Below are 17,683 nucleotides of genomic sequence, written 5' to 3'. Positions count from 1 at the left end.
CGCGGCGCGGCCGGGACTGGGCGGCTTCCTCCTGCGCGGGCGGGCGTGTCTGAAGCACACCCAGGCCGCGCGCCGCCCGCTCGCACACAAAGCGCCTGCCTCCTGACGTGGGCGCCGCCTGCCCGGGGACACGGCCTCCCCCGAGCCCGTTCCCCGCGGGAACCTCTCCAGCCTGTACCTTCTGCGTGGCACGGCCAGGATGCGGCGCCGTGCCCGCTCCTCCCCCTCGGCCACCCAAACGAGAAGCCCCGGCAGATCCGGCCCTGGAGTGCAGCCCCGCGCGGTCCTGCCTGGTGGCTGCGTGCTATTGTCGACTGTGGAATGGCCGCCAAAACCCCAGCTGTGCTGCCAGAACCTAATCCCCTGTTACGCCAGTATTTGTGGGGAGGGGCCGAGGGGCCAAGGCACGGGACTGAGTTCAGCAGGCACTGGCTGGAGCCCTTCACAGGCACAGGCACTGGGACCCATCGGCTGAGTCTGAAAGCTCTGCCTCCCCTACAGGGCCGAAAGAAAAGATGTCTGACTCTGCGAAGACAAAACCACAGCATTTCCACCCACTGAGAAGCGACCTTCGGGAGGCTATTGGAGAAGCCCATCAGCTACTTCAAAAGGACCCTGTCTTATTATACCACAAACTTTTACTGAGCACCTACTATGTGCAAAGCACTGCTACAGAACATTGAAGAGAATATCTAAAGATACACTTAACCCAGCATCTGCACTAAGATAGTTTGTAATTCAGTAAGAAATTGAAAATAGACTAAAAAATTATATTTAGGAGTACGTACTAACTTATACAAAAGATATAAAAAATTCTAAGCCATGCAGAGTAGGGTAGAGTTGAGAAAATGAAGTGAAATTTTAATGTGGATCTTAAAGCACATAGGTGGAAAGGAAGAAAGAGTGGGGAGACAAAGCAGAAGAGTATGAAAGTAGTGGAAGCACAGACCCAAAGGAGAGGTGAGGTCAGTTTCAGAAAATCTTGAACTTCGCAGCCAAGGAATCAAATAAGGTTTAAAGTTTATTTAGCTGTTTGTTTTTAACACGGGCTGCAATGTGAGAACTGTGCTCCAGGTTTATTTTGGCATAGAAATGAATGAAACTAGCAGCAAAGAGGCGAGGCAGGAGATCGTCCCAACAGACAAGATAGGTAAGGACAGAGTAGGAGAGGTAAGAGAATGCAAAGAAGGGGAATGCAGGCCCTGAGATCGATAAAGAACTGATAGAAAGCAAGGGGGGCTGGGCACTATTGTGCATGCCTGTAATTCCAGCTACTGGAAAGGCTGAGACAGGAGGATTTCAAATTCAAGACCCTGTCTCAAAATTATAAATAAACCAGGCATGGCAGCTCTTGCCATAATCTCAGCATGTGGGAGGCCAAGACAGGAAGACTACTGCAAGTGTGTGGCCAGCCTGGGCTATACAATGAGTTCAAAGCTACCCTGTCTCAAAAAACAAAGACAAAAACAAACTAAAAGGACAGATTTTAATGCAAGCCCCGGGGTTTAATCCCAGTATCACAAAAAGCAAAGGAAAAGGAAAAGAAAGCAAGCAGCTGAAAGAACTGTACAAGGGAGGCAAGTGTGAGGGAAAACATACAGAATCAATCTGCGGAGACGAGGGTCAGAACAAGAGTGAAAAATGGCAAAACCAGTAGCAGCTAATGCTTACTGTGCTCCAGATGTCCCTGACTGTCTTACTGACCTAATGTGCATAAATTCGTAAGCTTAAACACCCGTTAACGAAGCACGTGTTACCACCCAAGTACAGAGAAGATGAGGACACTGAGCCACAGAGATTAAATAATTTCCCCAAGATCTGCAACTAGTACATGGCTGAACTCTCTACCACTTGCTAACTATGTGACTCTGGCAAATAATCTGAGTCTGAAGTGTCCCTATTGTACAGTAAGGATAAGGACATCTCTGCTATAAAATGATGATTAATTCACTAACATCTACAAGGTGCCAGCACCCTTGCTAGCACAAAGCCCGCAGAGGGTGCTTCACAAAGGTTAGCTCCTACGTGGTATTTTGGTTTCTTGTTACCAAAATGTTACAACCTAGGTTTGCTCATCATCTGTAGGAAAAGCTGGACAGGCCGGCGGCTCCTCTTGGGGCAGAGGACTAAGTCCTCAGGATGCCTGCCGTCTGCCCAGCCGTCTGCTTTTTAGATTTTACTTCAGAGGCCAGCTCAAATCCCAGTTCCTCCAATACAGAACTGGGTCATCTTGAGGAATAAGTTAGACTGTGGGGGACAACCACTCAGAAACTTTCGATGCTATATGTTTATTACCTGTTTGAAGTTATTTTTCATTACCGTGTGTATTACATTGGGGGATTGCAAAAATGATCTACATTCTGGATTTGGCACTTGTAATGCTTGTATGTATGTGCATGAAAGTCTTATCTTTGTATCTAGAATGTAAATTCCTTAAGGGTGTAACCCAGTTTTCTCTCTCTCTCTGTCTCTCATCTGCCATAATACCTAGGACAATACAGCTGCTTAAATCTATACTACTAGTCTGGGTGTAGTGGCGCACGCCTATAATCCCAGCACTTGGGAGGCTGAGACAGGAGGATCGTAGTGAGTTTGAGGCACGCCTGGGCTACATAGTGAGTTCAAGGCCAGCATGAACTACATAGTGAGACCCTATCTTAAAATAAAAAAAAAAAAAAAGAAAAGAAAAAAAATCTGTACTACTGAACTACATCTGAATGACAGGTTTCCAAATCCAACCTTTTGGCCACCAGAGAATGACTGGTATGTGGTGAGGATGAAGAGGAAGTCAAATCAAGGCACACTGCTGCAGGGACTTCCCATAACCCTTTTCCTCCCAGGCCCTGGGGCTGTTCCCACATTACTGTCGGCAACCTGTAGTCAGCAATCATAACTAATAGAAAGGAAATTTTTTACTCAAAGAAGCACCACAAAAGCAAACGCAAAGCAAATGCCAAAATGTTTATAGAAAGGCAGTGTGGTAAACATTACTTAAAGACTGGCACCATCAACACTCCAGAAAGTCCCTGGGTGAAAACAGAAGGCCAGCCTGCTAACACCACTCTGGCCACATCTGGAACTGTATCAGCCCTGCCTGAAGCTTGAGAGTCTGCAGAGAATGGATACTGTCTCAAAGTGAGAGGACTCCCCACCCTAGACTGTGCTCTGAACCCAGAGCAACAGAGAGGCTGAATGGTGCTCTGGAAGCTCTCTTCCAACTGGCCCAGCTTCTCCAGCCTCCCTCTCGTCTCCCCTTCCTGTGGCTGGCAGAACGGCCCCAGCCTCTCCGCCTCACCATGGAGTAGGCAGACCACAGGGCTCTTGCCTGATTCCACATGCCTCCCCTCACCATCCCCTGAAATGGAGTAGGAACAAGAGAAGAGAAAAAGCAAAGCACAAAGCAAGGAAGCAAGGAAGGAAGAAAAATGGCTAACAAAATTCCAGCAAGTGTTCAGACAAAAGTTGGAGAGGGCAATATTCAGTTAAGAGCCCAGTGATATTTAAAGGGCTTAGTAATATTCCATCTTCTGAGCTGAATGGTAGGTGTATGAGTATTCATTTTATTATTTGCTTAAAACATCAATATTATGTTCTTAATGAAAAATGTTACCATTTATTTTACAGTTTAAACAAAAAGAGAGAAGGAGTAATTCACTTGAGACTGGGCCCTAGCTGTACCTTGTAGAGTCATTTATGCCCCTATCCACACTGACGCCTGCCAGGCAGGTCTATAAGGCTACATACCGTCCTGGCTCTGTACAAGAACTAGGTGGGGTGGTGCACTCCTATAACCCCAGCACTAGGGAGGCTGAGGCAGAACAATCATTGAGAGTTCAAGGTCGGCCTAAACTGCACAGTGAGACCCTGTTTCAAAAAAACCACCAAAAAAGCTGGATATGGTGGTGCATGCCGGTAATTCCACCACTCAGGAGGCTGAGGCAGGAGGATCGCCATGAGTTTGAGGCTAGCCTGGTCTACATAGTGAACTCAAGGCTGGCCTGGCCTACAAAGAGACCTTGTTTCAAAAAACCAAAGCAGGGCTGGCTTTAGCCTAGCGGTTCCTTCTGGATGCCTACCTAATCAAAAACCCAAAACAAAAACCCACCAAAAATACAATAGATAAGAAAAAGGGAGTTAGACTTTCTGAAGATAGAAAAGGGGAGCGGATCAGAGAAAGTAAGAGGAGATGGAAGTGTCAAAAATGATCAAGACCAAAAAAAAAAAAAAAAAAAAAAAACCCCAAACAAACAAGACATAATATATATACATATTAATTCTGGAAAACAAGTATCCCAAACACATACTAATTTTTAAAAAGATGGCTGTATAAAGGACAGGCCCTGGAACAGACCATGCTGGGCTCAAACTGTCTCTGACCTTAGGCAAGTTATCTAATCTTTCTAATTCTCAGTTTCCTTTTTTGTAAAATGGGGATAATCATAGTATTTACCTCAATGGGTTATTGTGAGAATTTAAAAAACTAAAGCTTGGGAGGTGTTTAGCACAGTGCCTGGTACACAGGAAGTGCTCATTAAATGTTAGCTATTAATTACAAGAGCACAGCAACAACAGTAATGATAGTCTGTAGGTATTTATTGTCAGGACATCAAGTGGCAGAGAAAAGACGAGAAGGCATTGCATAAGGCTGTTTTAAAGATGAGGAAATTTGAGGCCCAGGAATTAAGTGACTTATTTACATGAGTTAGTCATGTAAGCAGTGAGCTCTCTACCACGTCTCTACATTATTTTCTATCGCTCGAGAAGACAATCATTGAACAAATAAAAGCTAGCACATTCTCAGCAGCTCAAGCCTTACAGTACTTCTTCCTCCTCATAACATCATCTCTTTAATCAACATAAATAAACAGCTCTAATTCAAAAGTTATCATGAAAGAACTGTTTTCAGCCAGGCATGCTGGCACATGTCTGTAATCCCAGCTCCAGAGAGGCTGAGGCAGGAGGATTACAAGTTTGATTTCAGCCTGAACAACTTAGTGATTTAGCAAGATACTGTTGTAAAATATAGAAAAGGGGGCTGAGGATGTATCTCAGTGTACCAGTTCAATCCCTACTACTGCCAAAAAAAAAACAAACCTAAGGATGAAAAGAGTTTTGCAAACATTAGAGGACCAAAACTCCTCTAAAGCAGCAAATACAAAAAGAACCCTCTTATAGGAGTGATGGTGGAATGTTCAAGGATGACGGGAGAGGCTGAAAGGAAATACCACTTTTGGCTGGAGGGAAGCCTCCTATTTCAGAAGCTGGGCCTCCAGTTTATTTATCAGGGGAGGCCTCATTCTCCCTCCCCAGAGGGTAGTGGCTAGTTAATGAGTCAGTGTTGGTAAGCCTGAATGTGCCTGGGAAGAAGAGCAGAGAGCAAATCAGAACCCAGAGAGGATTCTTTAGAATATTCAAGCCGAGCATGGTGGTGTACACCTGTAATCCCAGCACTCAGGAGGCTGAGGCGGGAGGATCATCGCGAGTTCAAGACCAGCCTGGGCTACAAAGGGAGCTCAAGGCCAACCTGAACTGCACAGACCCTGTCTCAAACTGTGCTCCCCCAAATAAAGAACATTCAAGAGCCCCACTCAGTTCTCCCTCAAGAAGGCCTTACTGGGCCAGGTGTGGTGGTGCAGGCCTGTAATCCTAGCACTGAGGAGCCTCAGGCAGGAGGCTCATCACGAAGTTTGAAGCCAGTCTGAATTACATAGTGTGACTCTAAATTAATTAATTAATTAATTCACCCTGTTTCATTGTCAGTGGAGTAAAATGGCTGTTTCTACATGCAATATATCTGGCACCATGTTTGCTCACAAACACAGAACTGATGATACAAAGACAAATGTGTAACTACAGACTGCCTCAGTAGCGGTAGAAAACACACTACCAGCTGACAGTGAAAGCCCCTGGAGGTAAGTTCTGGAGCTAGTCACTTGCTAGCTATGTGCCTCAGAGCAAGTCACTTGCCCTAGCTTCGGTCTCAGTAAAGAAGGGGATTGGCTTAGATCCTATCTAAAGTAACTTTCTACCTCCAAAAGTTTTCATGATGCTTTGCACAGGATACCATTAACAACAAATAATCTTTTCAGGGAGGAGGGTACTAAGATTGAACCCACGGCCTTCACACTATACTTCACCCCTAGCCCTTTCTTCGTTTTTGAGATAGGGTCTTACCACCTTGGTAAATTGTTGAGGTTGGGCTTACATTCATGATCTTCTTGCCTCAGCACCCCGCCCCCGCCCCCCACAGACCTTTGCCACAATGCCTGGCTAACAACTATCTTGCAAGAGAACTAGTCTCCTCAGAATCTCACCCAACCATCACCAGTCAGGGTTTCTTTTCCAAATAAATAGCATTCCCACCCCCAAAAAATGCACTTTGTTTATCATCCTACCAGGTTCCAGGCCCAAAGTAAGGTACATATGGCTGCTCGGTTAATACTCTAATAAAAGCAGGTCCTTGGAAACTGGTCACAGCGACTTACTAACCTGGCACATAGTGAAAGATGGCTGGTGCTATACTCAAGGCCTTGCAAGGTAGCTTTTTGGAATGGTGTTTAACATGGACATGATAAAATAAAGCCTTAAAATTTGAACAGACTTCAAGAATTTAAGGAAGACTGTTTCATTCCTCAATGAATCCCCTCAAAGAGCCCTAAGAGATAGGCTTGTTTATCCTAATATGATAGATCAGAAGCCTAAATTTCAGTAGGAAAAAAACACCATAGCTGTCCCTCAAGGTTAACAGCCAAGGTCACAGAGCCAGAACTCAAACTTCTGAGCTTCATCCAACACACCTCAGCTGCCTCCTATCAAACCACTTCTACATTCACTGTCCACACTGTTTCTGCCACAGCTTGTGAAAAGGATGACAGTACAGATGTTGTCCCTGTCTTTTATTGGAAGGGGGGACGGGCAGTACTGGGGACTGAACCCATGGCCTTTTCACTAAGCTACAGTCCCTGCCCTTTTTCTTTTTTACTTTGACCGAAGGTTTCACTAAGTTGCCTAAGCTAGCCTCAAACTTTCTATCCTGCCTCAGCATCCCAGAGTACTGGAATCACAAATATGTGCCATCATACCTAGCTCATTATCTCCATCTTTTTTTTTTTTCCCAATATGTAGTTCAGGCTGACCTTGAACTCACTTTGTAACCCAGGCTGGCCTTGAACTCACCTTGATCCTCCTGCCTCAGCCTCCTGAGCTCTAGGATTACAAACGTGAGCCACCACACCTGGCTTCATTATCCCCATTTTCAAACTTGCTAAGTAACTTGATTATTACTCAAAAAAATAAATTCCACATATCTGGCATCACTGAGAACTACAATGCTCTACACAGCAATCTTCCTAGTAACTGAAATTTCCCCCTGCTCGGGCTAAGTCTTTTTTTAAAGGCACAAGTTACTTTTTTCTTACAATTAATGAAATTTAATCAAGGATATCCAACTGTATAAATAAACACTTCTCCATACTGTGCTAGAGACTCAAAGACAAAGTACAGTCTTTAAACTCAAGTTTATAATCCCATGGAAGAAAAAACACATCTACAACCATAATACAAGGCGCCAAAGAACATGGGCATGAGGAATGCTGAAAGGAAGATAAGACACTATTGGCAAAGTTAGCAGAAAACACCACCTAGTGACTGACCAAAAAGCAATGGAGGCTGGGGTTATAACTCAGTGGCAGAGCATTTTCTGGCATGCTCAAAGCCAGACAGGGTGAGAAAGAGACAGAGAGACAGAGAAAGAGGCAGAGCTTGAGTGCAGCGGGAGACAGCAGTCTGTGCGTGTTTTTGAAAAGGCGACTGGCGTAACAGTGAGTTCAGAAAACAGGTGACTGTTGTAAAGATCAGAGATTAAACTACTGCCAGGGCAGGGGCAGCAGGAATTTAAGGGGGGGCAGTATTTTAACTGAATGTGGTGGTGCTGAGGTGGTCCCCCAGCACTTGGCAGGTGGAGGTGGAGGACTAGTATAACCAGTATGAAAATCAGTATGGTGATTCCTCAAAAAACTAAAACTAGAAATTCCATTTGATCCAGTGATTCCGCTTCTAGAGATCTTCCCTAAAGAGTTAAAGATAACCTATTATAGTGACACATGCACACCCATGTTTATAGCATCACAATTCATAATAGCTAAATCTTGGAAGCAATCTATATGTCCATCAACTCATGAAGGGATAAAGAATGCCTTATTTTTTGGTGGTACTGGAGATTGAACTCAGATTCTTCTCACTGAGCTGAATCCACAGCTCCCTACCCTTTTATTTTTGCTTGTGAGACAGTCTTGCTAAACTGCCCAGGCTGGGTTTGAATTTGTAATTTTCCTGCCTTAGGCTCCTAGTGTGCTGGGATTATAGGCATGAAATACCATTCCTGGTTTAGAATGCTTTTTTGTGTGTGTGATGCTGGGAATTGAACCCTGGCCTTATACATGCCAGTCAAGAACTCTACCAGTGAGCCATATCCCCAGCCCTAGAACGCTTTTTTTTTTTTTTTTGGTATGGGAATTGAACTCACGACCTCGCACTTGCCAGGCAGGCTGAGCTATATGCCCAGCCCTAGAACACTTTTATTTACTAACTTCTCTTCTTGTCACCCTTTAGTATTTAGTACTTGTTACTTCCTAAGTAAAGCTTGCCACCATTAGCCCATCCTGAGCGACTCAGTTCTTCAGACCTCCTCTTGTTTTCCCATTCTGAAAGCAGTTCATCAGTGCAGGAATTTAAACCCTCTCTAGCTCGCCATTCTTCCCACATGGTATATGCTAAGAGTATTACAGCTGGCCTCTGCAAAGATTTTCAAGTAGCCTTTTGTTGTTGTTTTGGGTTTTAAAATTTTTTATTAGTATGTTTGTAGTGCAGTGTTTACTTCCCTTGTATAGAGCTGGTACATGTACATAACTTTTTGTTGTTGTTTGTTTTTTGAGACAAGGTCTCACTATGTAGTTCAGGCTGGTCTTGAACTCACTATGTAGCCCATGCTTGAACTCACAGCGATCTACCTGCCTCAGCCTCCCAAGTACTGGGATTACAGGCGTGTGCCACCATGCCTGGCTCTATAACACATCTTAATTCCCTTTCTCATCCCCTATCCCTCCCCTCTCTTACTCCTCCCTCCATCTCCCCCCTTCCATTTGAGAAAGATCTATCTCCCTATTTCCAGTACACCAAAAATTAGGCATTCTTGGCAGAGGAAACAGTATGTTCAAAGACAGCATATCATTTTGCAATAATCTGTAGTTTTAAGGTAAGATAAGCAGCACCAAATGGTGAGGCATTTGCACCATGCTAAGAAATTCAGATTTAAAAAAAAAAAAAAAAAAAAGAAATTCAGATTTCACCTTGTTGGGAAAGACAATCCAGGTGTCTACAAGGAGAAGGGGAGCACTATGACCACAGCTATGTTTCCAATAGCAACTGTGTAAAGCACTGTCTAGTTACTCTTTTCTCTCGTTGCTGAGACAAAATATCTGACACCCAAAATTAAGGGAGGGAAAGGTTTATTTAGCTCACAGTTTGTGGAGGTTTCAGTCCATAATCAGCTAGGTCGAAGGCAGGGTGGCACATGGCAGAGGGGAAACAGTTCATGGCGGTGGAAGACAGCAAAAGCAACAAGAGAGAGCAAGACAAGCCTCTTTCTGTCCCTTATATTGCATCCAGTCTACCGGGGGATAAGGGTGGCGCCAATCCAATCCTGCAATCACCCACCCTTAATCCCAGCATTGCACTAAAAATCACATACTCTAGACTCAGCCGCCTCTGAAAAAGCCCTATGACTGCATGAGGCTTTGGGGGGACACCTAGACACAAACCATAACAAAGCACAGACTGGAATGGTAAGGAACAGAGGAAGGCAATACATACAGCATAACAATTAAGAGCATGAAATCTGAACCTAAATCTGCCTCATTTGGATTGTGGCTCCACAGTTACTGTCTGTGCAACCGTGGTACAAGTTATTTAACCTCTCTGTGCCCTCAGTTCTCTGCTGTATAAAAGAGAATAGTAACAGTACTTTCTAAGAGGGTTGTGATAAGGAATTCACAAACCACAATCCTTGAGACAAATGCTAGCTGTTATGAGAAGTGTAAGCTCATGAGCAGCAGAAAGTTACATTCACATATGGTCCAGTGTTGACCTGTTCTTCCAGCTGAGGCTTTCTTTTCCTGATCCTCACCATGTAACTACCATTTGCCCTTCATATCGCACTTCAAATGTTACTTCTTCATCTAAACTTCCGAACTCCCTGGGTTAGGCCAATATGCATTCTCATAGCACCATACTCCTTCCTTCATAGCAGTCATGGTTCCTAATACTTCTCAGTGTTATGATTAATTTCTCTTTCTCCCACTACCAGAGTCCCTTGAAATAACAGACTGTATGCTTACCACTAAAATCTTGGAATTCAGGACCACGCCTGGTACATGGTAGATGTTAGATAAGTGTTTAAGTAAATACACGGTTTCAAACTATATTTTAGAAGTGAACCTTCTTGAAATTCTTATATAGAACCCCAGGATACAGACAAAAGCATGTGATCTGAAGCAAAGCATATTTGGAAGCCTGAACATTGGCTTCTTCTATCTGATGCCAAGTCAGTTCTACAGTTTTACAAAGCCTCTGTATAATTCAGTACATAAAACAACTGTTTGTTCTAAGAAGTGATACATGTCTGAAGGCAGTGAAAATAAGCAATAGCTTTGGAATTACCTATGACAGATTTTGATAATCAATTTTAAGGGAAGAGTAAGAAAAGAAAAATTCTAGAAGCACCACAAAATTTCCTAGTGAGTTAAGGAGTCGATGAATATGTGAATGGAAGAGTATTAGTAACTTCTATTCACTGTGCATGGTATAGACTCAAGCAAATACTATTAATATCCATATTCATAGAAAAGATTTCAAGATGTTGAATAATCTGTCCAATATCATGAGAGAGCCAGGTGTGGTGGCACATGCCTGTAATCTCAGCACTCAGGGGGCTGAGGCAGGAGGATCATTGCGAATTTGAGACCAGCCTGGGCTACAAAGCTTAAGGCCAGCCTCAACTGCATAGTGAGACCCTGCCTCAAAAAGACCAAAAAAAAAAGAGAGAGAGACAAATAAATAGCAGATTTAAGATTCAAACTCAATAAACTTGAAGCATAACACATTTTTTGTCACAAAGCAGCCTAACCATGAGTGTGTCATACCCACATTTATTCTTTAGGATATTTCTATTAATTATTCATTTTAATTTTATGAGTTTTATTAATATTAAACAATAAGTGCTTAACAGGAGAAAAATCACAAATATAAAGCGTTACATTTTTAATATTTAATGAATGTTTATAAAAAAGCATCACAATTTTCAACATTGACTGGTACCTGGCTTTTGGTGTGCAAAGTCTAAAAAAGAACAGAAATAAATTCCTATATAAACTACAATCAAATGCCACTCTACAAAAAAAATAATTTTTACTTCAATTATCATACCTAATGCAGTCTTCAGACATGACAGCAGCACGTTCCATACACATGTATCCCTTACACTGATAGCACATGTATTTTGCTTTCCTGCCCATTTTGTAGGACATACTTGATATGAAGCTGGTCTTGCTGTTTTGTCAGGAGGTTCTTACTATACAATGTGTAAGTAACAGAAACATAAAATATCAATAAAATAAAGTATTAAATTCTTAATATTGTGTATTTAGGATAAACATCAACATTTTCACATCACCTAAAAGATAACCTCAGAAAGAAATTCCTATATGAACTACATTGAAAATATCAATAGAACTCTGTAACAAAAATAATCTTTGTTTCAATTATCACACCTAAATAATAAGAAAATATATGTCAATTAAATGAAATATCAGGGCCGGGCGTGGTGGTGCACCCCTGTAATCCCAGCACTCGGGAGGCTGAGGCAGGAGGATTATTGCAAATTTGAGACCAGCATGAGCTACAAAGTGAGCTCAAGGCCAGCCTGAACTGCATAGTGAGATCCTGCCTCAAAAAGGCAAAAAATAAAATAAAATAAAAATGGACCCACACTCTTCCTTATGTCTCTTATATCCCTAAAATTACCATGAGAAACCCCTGCAAAGTACACACGCACGTGCCACCATACCCAGCCTAAATACATTTTTGAATATAGCTTTTAATGCATAAAAAACCTTTTACTTGTGTATCAGTCTTTGTGTACTTCACAGCATCTTATAGCACTTTGTCCGTTACAGTTTCTAACAATGAATGGCAGCGTTGGCATTTTGTCCTATATGTCTCACCCCTGTCAAGACCCTCACCATATTTTTGGATCTAGTTCTAACATAGGGTGATTTCATTTGGCTGCCTGACCACTTTGCAACATTTTCACTAGTCAAATTATGTACTCAAATTGCTGTTTTCTTTGTCATTGGAATCAAGAAGGTCTGCATTCTCTGTGTCTATATTAGTCAATTCTTGCTCCACTTCACTGTCACAGGAACTTTGGCTACATGGCTAATGTCAAAGTCATCATCATCATCATCACCATCATGCACCAATACCATTCTTCTGTTATGAAAACATGTATTTTTCCATAATAGATCATCTTCATCATCCATGCATGAGGTAATCTGCTGATTCGCTTTTGAGCTCCTCCAAAACTTGTAAATCTGGTTTCTCAAGTGCCATTATACTATATTATCAGGCTACTACCACCAGAAAAATTAAAAAAAACTTTTTAAAAAACCAATCCTAGAGTAGTGTGGGTGTGTTATACCCTCTGTGATGCTTAGGTAAACATACGCAAAAAACTGTTCCACACAGCATCATGTGGGTGCAAATCCTAGTTTGACACTTTTGCACATGTGCACATACTTTGCTTTTCATGATGCCAAGTAGGTAAATACATAGTTTCTTCCTGTGTCCCTCAGAGAAAGGTACTGAGACACACAGCCGGTTATTATTATGCTAAAGTAAAAATTTACAGTAGAAAAGTAAGGGGCATGTTTGTGGAACCCTCTGTTATGCTACAAGGGATTTAATAATCTCAATTTCAGAGATGAAACAAATGTGAAAAAAATGGCCAATGGCAACTCAAAGATTCACCAATTATAAAATGCATCCCAATTTCAGTGTTAAAATTAAATAAATATTATAAAGCAAATGAAATATAATATTCTAATCTTAATTTTGGGCTTACAAACTTGTGAAATGTATCTCCCAGTATACTTCTTTGTTTTAGAAATAAAAAGACTAGGCTCTCATTTAACAGTTGTTAAATGACCATCTTAAATTATTATTATTAATTTTTTTTTTTTTTTTTTGAGACAGGCTCTTGCTATGCAGTTCAGGCTGGCCTTGAGCTCACTTTGTAGCTCAGGCTGGTCTTGAACTAGCAATGATCCTCCTACCTCAGCCTCCCAAGTGCTGGGATTAACAGGCATGTGCCACCACAGCTGGCACCACTTTAAATTAAAGCTCACACATCAGAAAGCTGAGAACAAGGACAAAGTTGGTTCCTTGACTTCCGATTCTATTTACTACTCAAAGGCCTCCCTTATGCCCTTATTAACTCAACTTTAACTTTCATAATTCTTTACTTCATTAACTCACTAAAGAATAAAGTCACCTATTAAAAACCAATTAAGATGAAAAGATGTTTAGGAAATTCATTTCTTCCTTATATAAGTTTCTTTTCCTTGTTTCCAAAACCAATGAAGCAATATAAAGTTAGATAACAGATAAAATTAATTTCCAAGCCACCTGTCACTTCTCTCCAAGTCCTCTCACAAGAGGAGAAATAACGCCTGGGAAGAGGGGCTCCAGAGCATGGGAAGCCATGTGTTGCTCCCCGCTGGTCTTCGGGCCGCTCCCTGCTTCATAGACGCCCAGAAGGACGCCCCCCCCTCCCCGCCCCCCGGCGCCTGGGAAGCTGCCGGGTGGGGAGCGCTGGCCCTCGGGCCGGCCCCCAGCCTAGCAGGCGCCTGGGAAGCCATGTGGTGGGGAGCACTAGTCTTCGGGCCGGCTCCCTGCCTTGCCAGCGCCCAGAAGGAGGTCCCCTGGCACCGGGGAAGCTGTGCGGTGGCAAGCACTGTTGCATGCCAGCCCTCAGGCCAGCCACCGCCGCTCAACTGAGAACTACCATGACACAGAGAAACAATGACACAATTGGCCCAGCATGCACCAGCTGCAGATGCCCACCCACAGACATGTGTGAATCATTCAAACATGGAGAAACCCCTGGGAATACATGCCATACAACAGGTCACTCTTGCTCCTGCCACTGAGAACCAGAAAGGTCCAGAGTCAGCGGAGGAGCAGCTGCTGAACAAGGACTCAGAGAACATGGAACATGAGAATACAGACTAATTCCGAGGAGTCAGAGGTCTTGTGGACTGGGGTCATGAGAGCCGTTCACAAGCTGTAAACCAGGAGGACCTTGTGTAATACTTGTGGAGACTCCCTGGAAGCCATTCTTCCCCTGACAGTACAGGCTGTGGTGGAGCTCCGGAGAGGTCTGCAGCAAGATTCCTGCTTCCTGTGCTGACAGTTGGGAAGAGGACACTAACTGGTTGTGGGGTCCCAATGCGATGGGAGGCTGGAGAGAAAAAGCTACAAAGAATGGCTTTCGCCCCAGATGGCTCACTTGAGATGTTAGTAAGAACTGCCTCCTCAGTATTCTATAGCCATGATGAGGAGGCGGCCAAGGAGAGAAAACAAAGAGACTGAGAAAAAGCAGCTGCTTTTGCTGCACCACTAAGAGAAACAGACCCCAAGTCTGATTCCCGGAGCCCCAAGAACTCGACAACTGCATTCATCTGCTACCACTATTAAAAGCCAGGCCACCTCAAGAGGAATGGCCCTAAGAGGCCCCATGGGCCATGCCCTGAATGCAAAGGTGACCCCTGGAGATGGGTCTGCCCTCTGAAGCGGAGGCCCCAGAGCTCAGACCCATCCTACCAGTTAGTCCAACAGCAATGAGAGGGCCCAGGGCATACTCTGCCTTCTCCCTCTGGCCAGACTGTCATCGCCATGGAGGAGTCCTGGGTAATCATGACTATGGAGGAACAAGAAAACAACCTGTTGCTAGACACAGGTGCAAGTCTCTTGGTCCTTCTTTTCAATCCTGGCCTTCCTTCCAGCCGTCACACCTCAGTGACAGGAGTCACTGGTGAGGAGGTAATATGCTATTTTTGACAACCCTTAGACTGTAGCTACTTGTTAGATCCTTCTTGCATATCTCTGTCTTCCTGAGAAACCACTTTGAAGATACCACCATGTAACACAGTAGCCATTGATATTTTCCTACTATTCTATCCATAACTCTACAATGTTTGTATTGTTCCTATCCTATTTCGTAAATGGATGCATGTTTATTATTATGTGTTTCTTACAACAACCATTGAGAAAAGTTAATGATTATTCAATAGGTCACTCATGTATAGCTCTATTTATTTTCTTCAGAAGCCACTTTGAAGATACCAAAGTATAGTACAACAACTATTGATAATCTCCTACCTCTTTTGTCTGTAACTATTATTTATCTATTTGTTTTCCTGAGAAACTATCTTGTAGATAACAATATGTAAAACAATAACCATTGATCATTTCCTACCACTTTGTCTGTAATTTGGTAAGCTCCCCCCATTATTGTTATCCTTCTTTTACTCTTTAAAATAAAAAATAAAAAAAAGAGGAGAAATAACATACTCTTTCCATTCTCTCCAAAAACACTAAGTACAAATATACCAGGGAGACTTTTTTTTTTTTTTTGAGATAGGCTCTCGTTCAAACTGGCCTTGAATTCACTATATAGCTAACCGCGACTGGCCTCAAACTTGTGGTGATCCTCCTGCCTCAGCCTCCTGAGTACTGGGATTACAGGCATTTGCCAGCATGACTGGATACTGTTTTCTGTTTTCACAATTCTAGGCTTACACTTTTACACAATACTCTGCAACCTGTTTATCCCAACATTTTATCAAGTGTCAACAAGTAAAATTCTAACTCATATTTTTAAAAAGCTGCATAACAGAAAATATCATGTGTTCACATGTTTTTCTACTGATGGACATGGCTACTTTCATCCTGTAGTCATTTCAAACTGCTGCAATGAATGAATGTGTATATATATATATGGGAAAAATATTTTGACACACATTTTCGTTATTGTCCTATGTTTTGATTGTTCCTTTCCTATCATCATCCCTGCCTCCCTTGCTCACGGAATTATCCTCAGAGTCCAGCGTGATAAGAGGACAAAGTATTTTGGAAGATGGCCATGACATGAGATAGCTTTTTTATGGAAGCTATTACTATTTTTGTTTTAAACGTGAGATTTTTCAGAGAGGCTACACAACCAGTAAGTAGCAGACATCAAAAAAACTTTTCAACAGCTTCCCGTCAAAGTTTGGCCTCTGCCTCTGTCAAGTGTACGGCACGCTATGGCCTGCAGGTAAGAAGCCTACATTTTGTAAATCACAGTTTACTAAAACACACCCACACCCACTCATTTACATACTGTCTACTGCTGCTTTTATTCTCCAATGGCAGAGGTTGAGAGTTGTGATCATATGGCCTGCAAAGCCTAAAATATTTACTTCCTGGATTTAAACAGCAAGAATAACTCATGGTTGATTCCTAAAGAACAGCTTCTGAATGGGAATTAATTGTGGCCTAAGTGACAACAGCATAGGTGTGTTAAGAGTGTGGCTCATCTTCAAAGAATATATGTACAGTATGAGTCTGGCATATAACATTAAAGGAAAGAACTCAAAACTCGCACATGAAATCAAAAGATATACTTTTAGGTTTTGACACTAATTCTAAAACATCTACTATTCTTCACCGTCCTTTGTTTCTTCAATTTCAACTAATGGGAAACAAACAGATCTAGTTCCTACTCTCCTTCAATGACTTTGACAGGCAACGTAGCTCCCACCCACACATCACAGTAACAGCATGAATCCAAAGCTAACCTCACTGTGTGCCCTTAAATGCCATCAACATAACACAGGTCTCTCCCCTTTCAGCAGTACAGAGAAGATTCACTAGGAAGCAGCGGATCATTTCCAGCACACCAAGCCAACTGGTAGGAGACAGGGCACTCACTGACTCTTGTGGGAAAGACAGGCTGATACTCTCCTTAGAGAACATTTCTGAGAATCCTGGCCATGAAAGTAAGATGTCATTATCCCTGGGAATTTCAGGCCATCCAGCTCCAGTAGGTTGGGCAGGGCAGGTGCCATGATCTCCATTTTACAAATGGGGAAGTTGAGGTAAATCATCTCCTTTTTATTTCCAAAGATCATTTTAGTGACTAGGACTTCATAATTCTAATTTCTCCTCCCATCTTCTCCCAAATTTCAATTTTATATAGTAATAGGAAAGAAGCCATCATACAAACTAGGCTTGGTGGCACATACTTGTAATCCCAGCAGTAGGACACTGAGGCAGGAAGACTGCAAGTTTAAACCCAGCATAGGCAACTTAGCCTCAAAATCTCAAAATAAATGTTTCAAAATAAGTAATAAAAAGGGGGTGAGTATGGTGGTGCATGCTTCTAATCCCAGCACTAGGGAGGCTCAGGCAGGAGGATCACTGTGCATTTGTGGCCAGCTTGGGCTACACAGTGAGTTCAGGGCCAGCCCGTAATACATAGTGCAACTGTCTCAAAAAAAAACCAAACCAAACCAAAAATAAACCA

General features: G+C 42.7%; 1 protein-coding gene across 6 annotated transcripts in view; it reads right to left on the bottom strand.

The window, feature by feature from the left end:
- Window positions 1-17,683, bottom strand: part of Numa1 (nuclear mitotic apparatus protein 1) — a 75,314-nt gene that overhangs the window by 38,146 nt on the left and 19,485 nt on the right. The window contains exon 1 of one of the 6 annotated variants that reach the window (XM_013511818.1): window positions 179-1,263. The exons of the other annotated variants lie outside the window; for them this stretch is intronic. The gene's annotated coding sequence lies outside the window, so the exon portion shown is untranslated. Of the gene's footprint in view, window positions 1-178; window positions 1,264-17,683 lie in introns of those variants that run through there. 6 annotated transcript variants of the gene reach the window in all.

Source organism: Chinchilla lanigera, unplaced genomic scaffold (assembly GCF_000276665.1).
Source record: "Chinchilla lanigera isolate Chin_1 unplaced genomic scaffold, ChiLan1.0 scaffold00013, whole genome shotgun sequence".
In the NCBI taxonomy this organism is placed as follows: Eukaryota; Metazoa; Chordata; class Mammalia; order Rodentia; family Chinchillidae; genus Chinchilla; species Chinchilla lanigera.
Note: the sequence above shows the minus strand (reverse complement) of the source record. Positions and strands in the feature narration are given on the sequence as shown.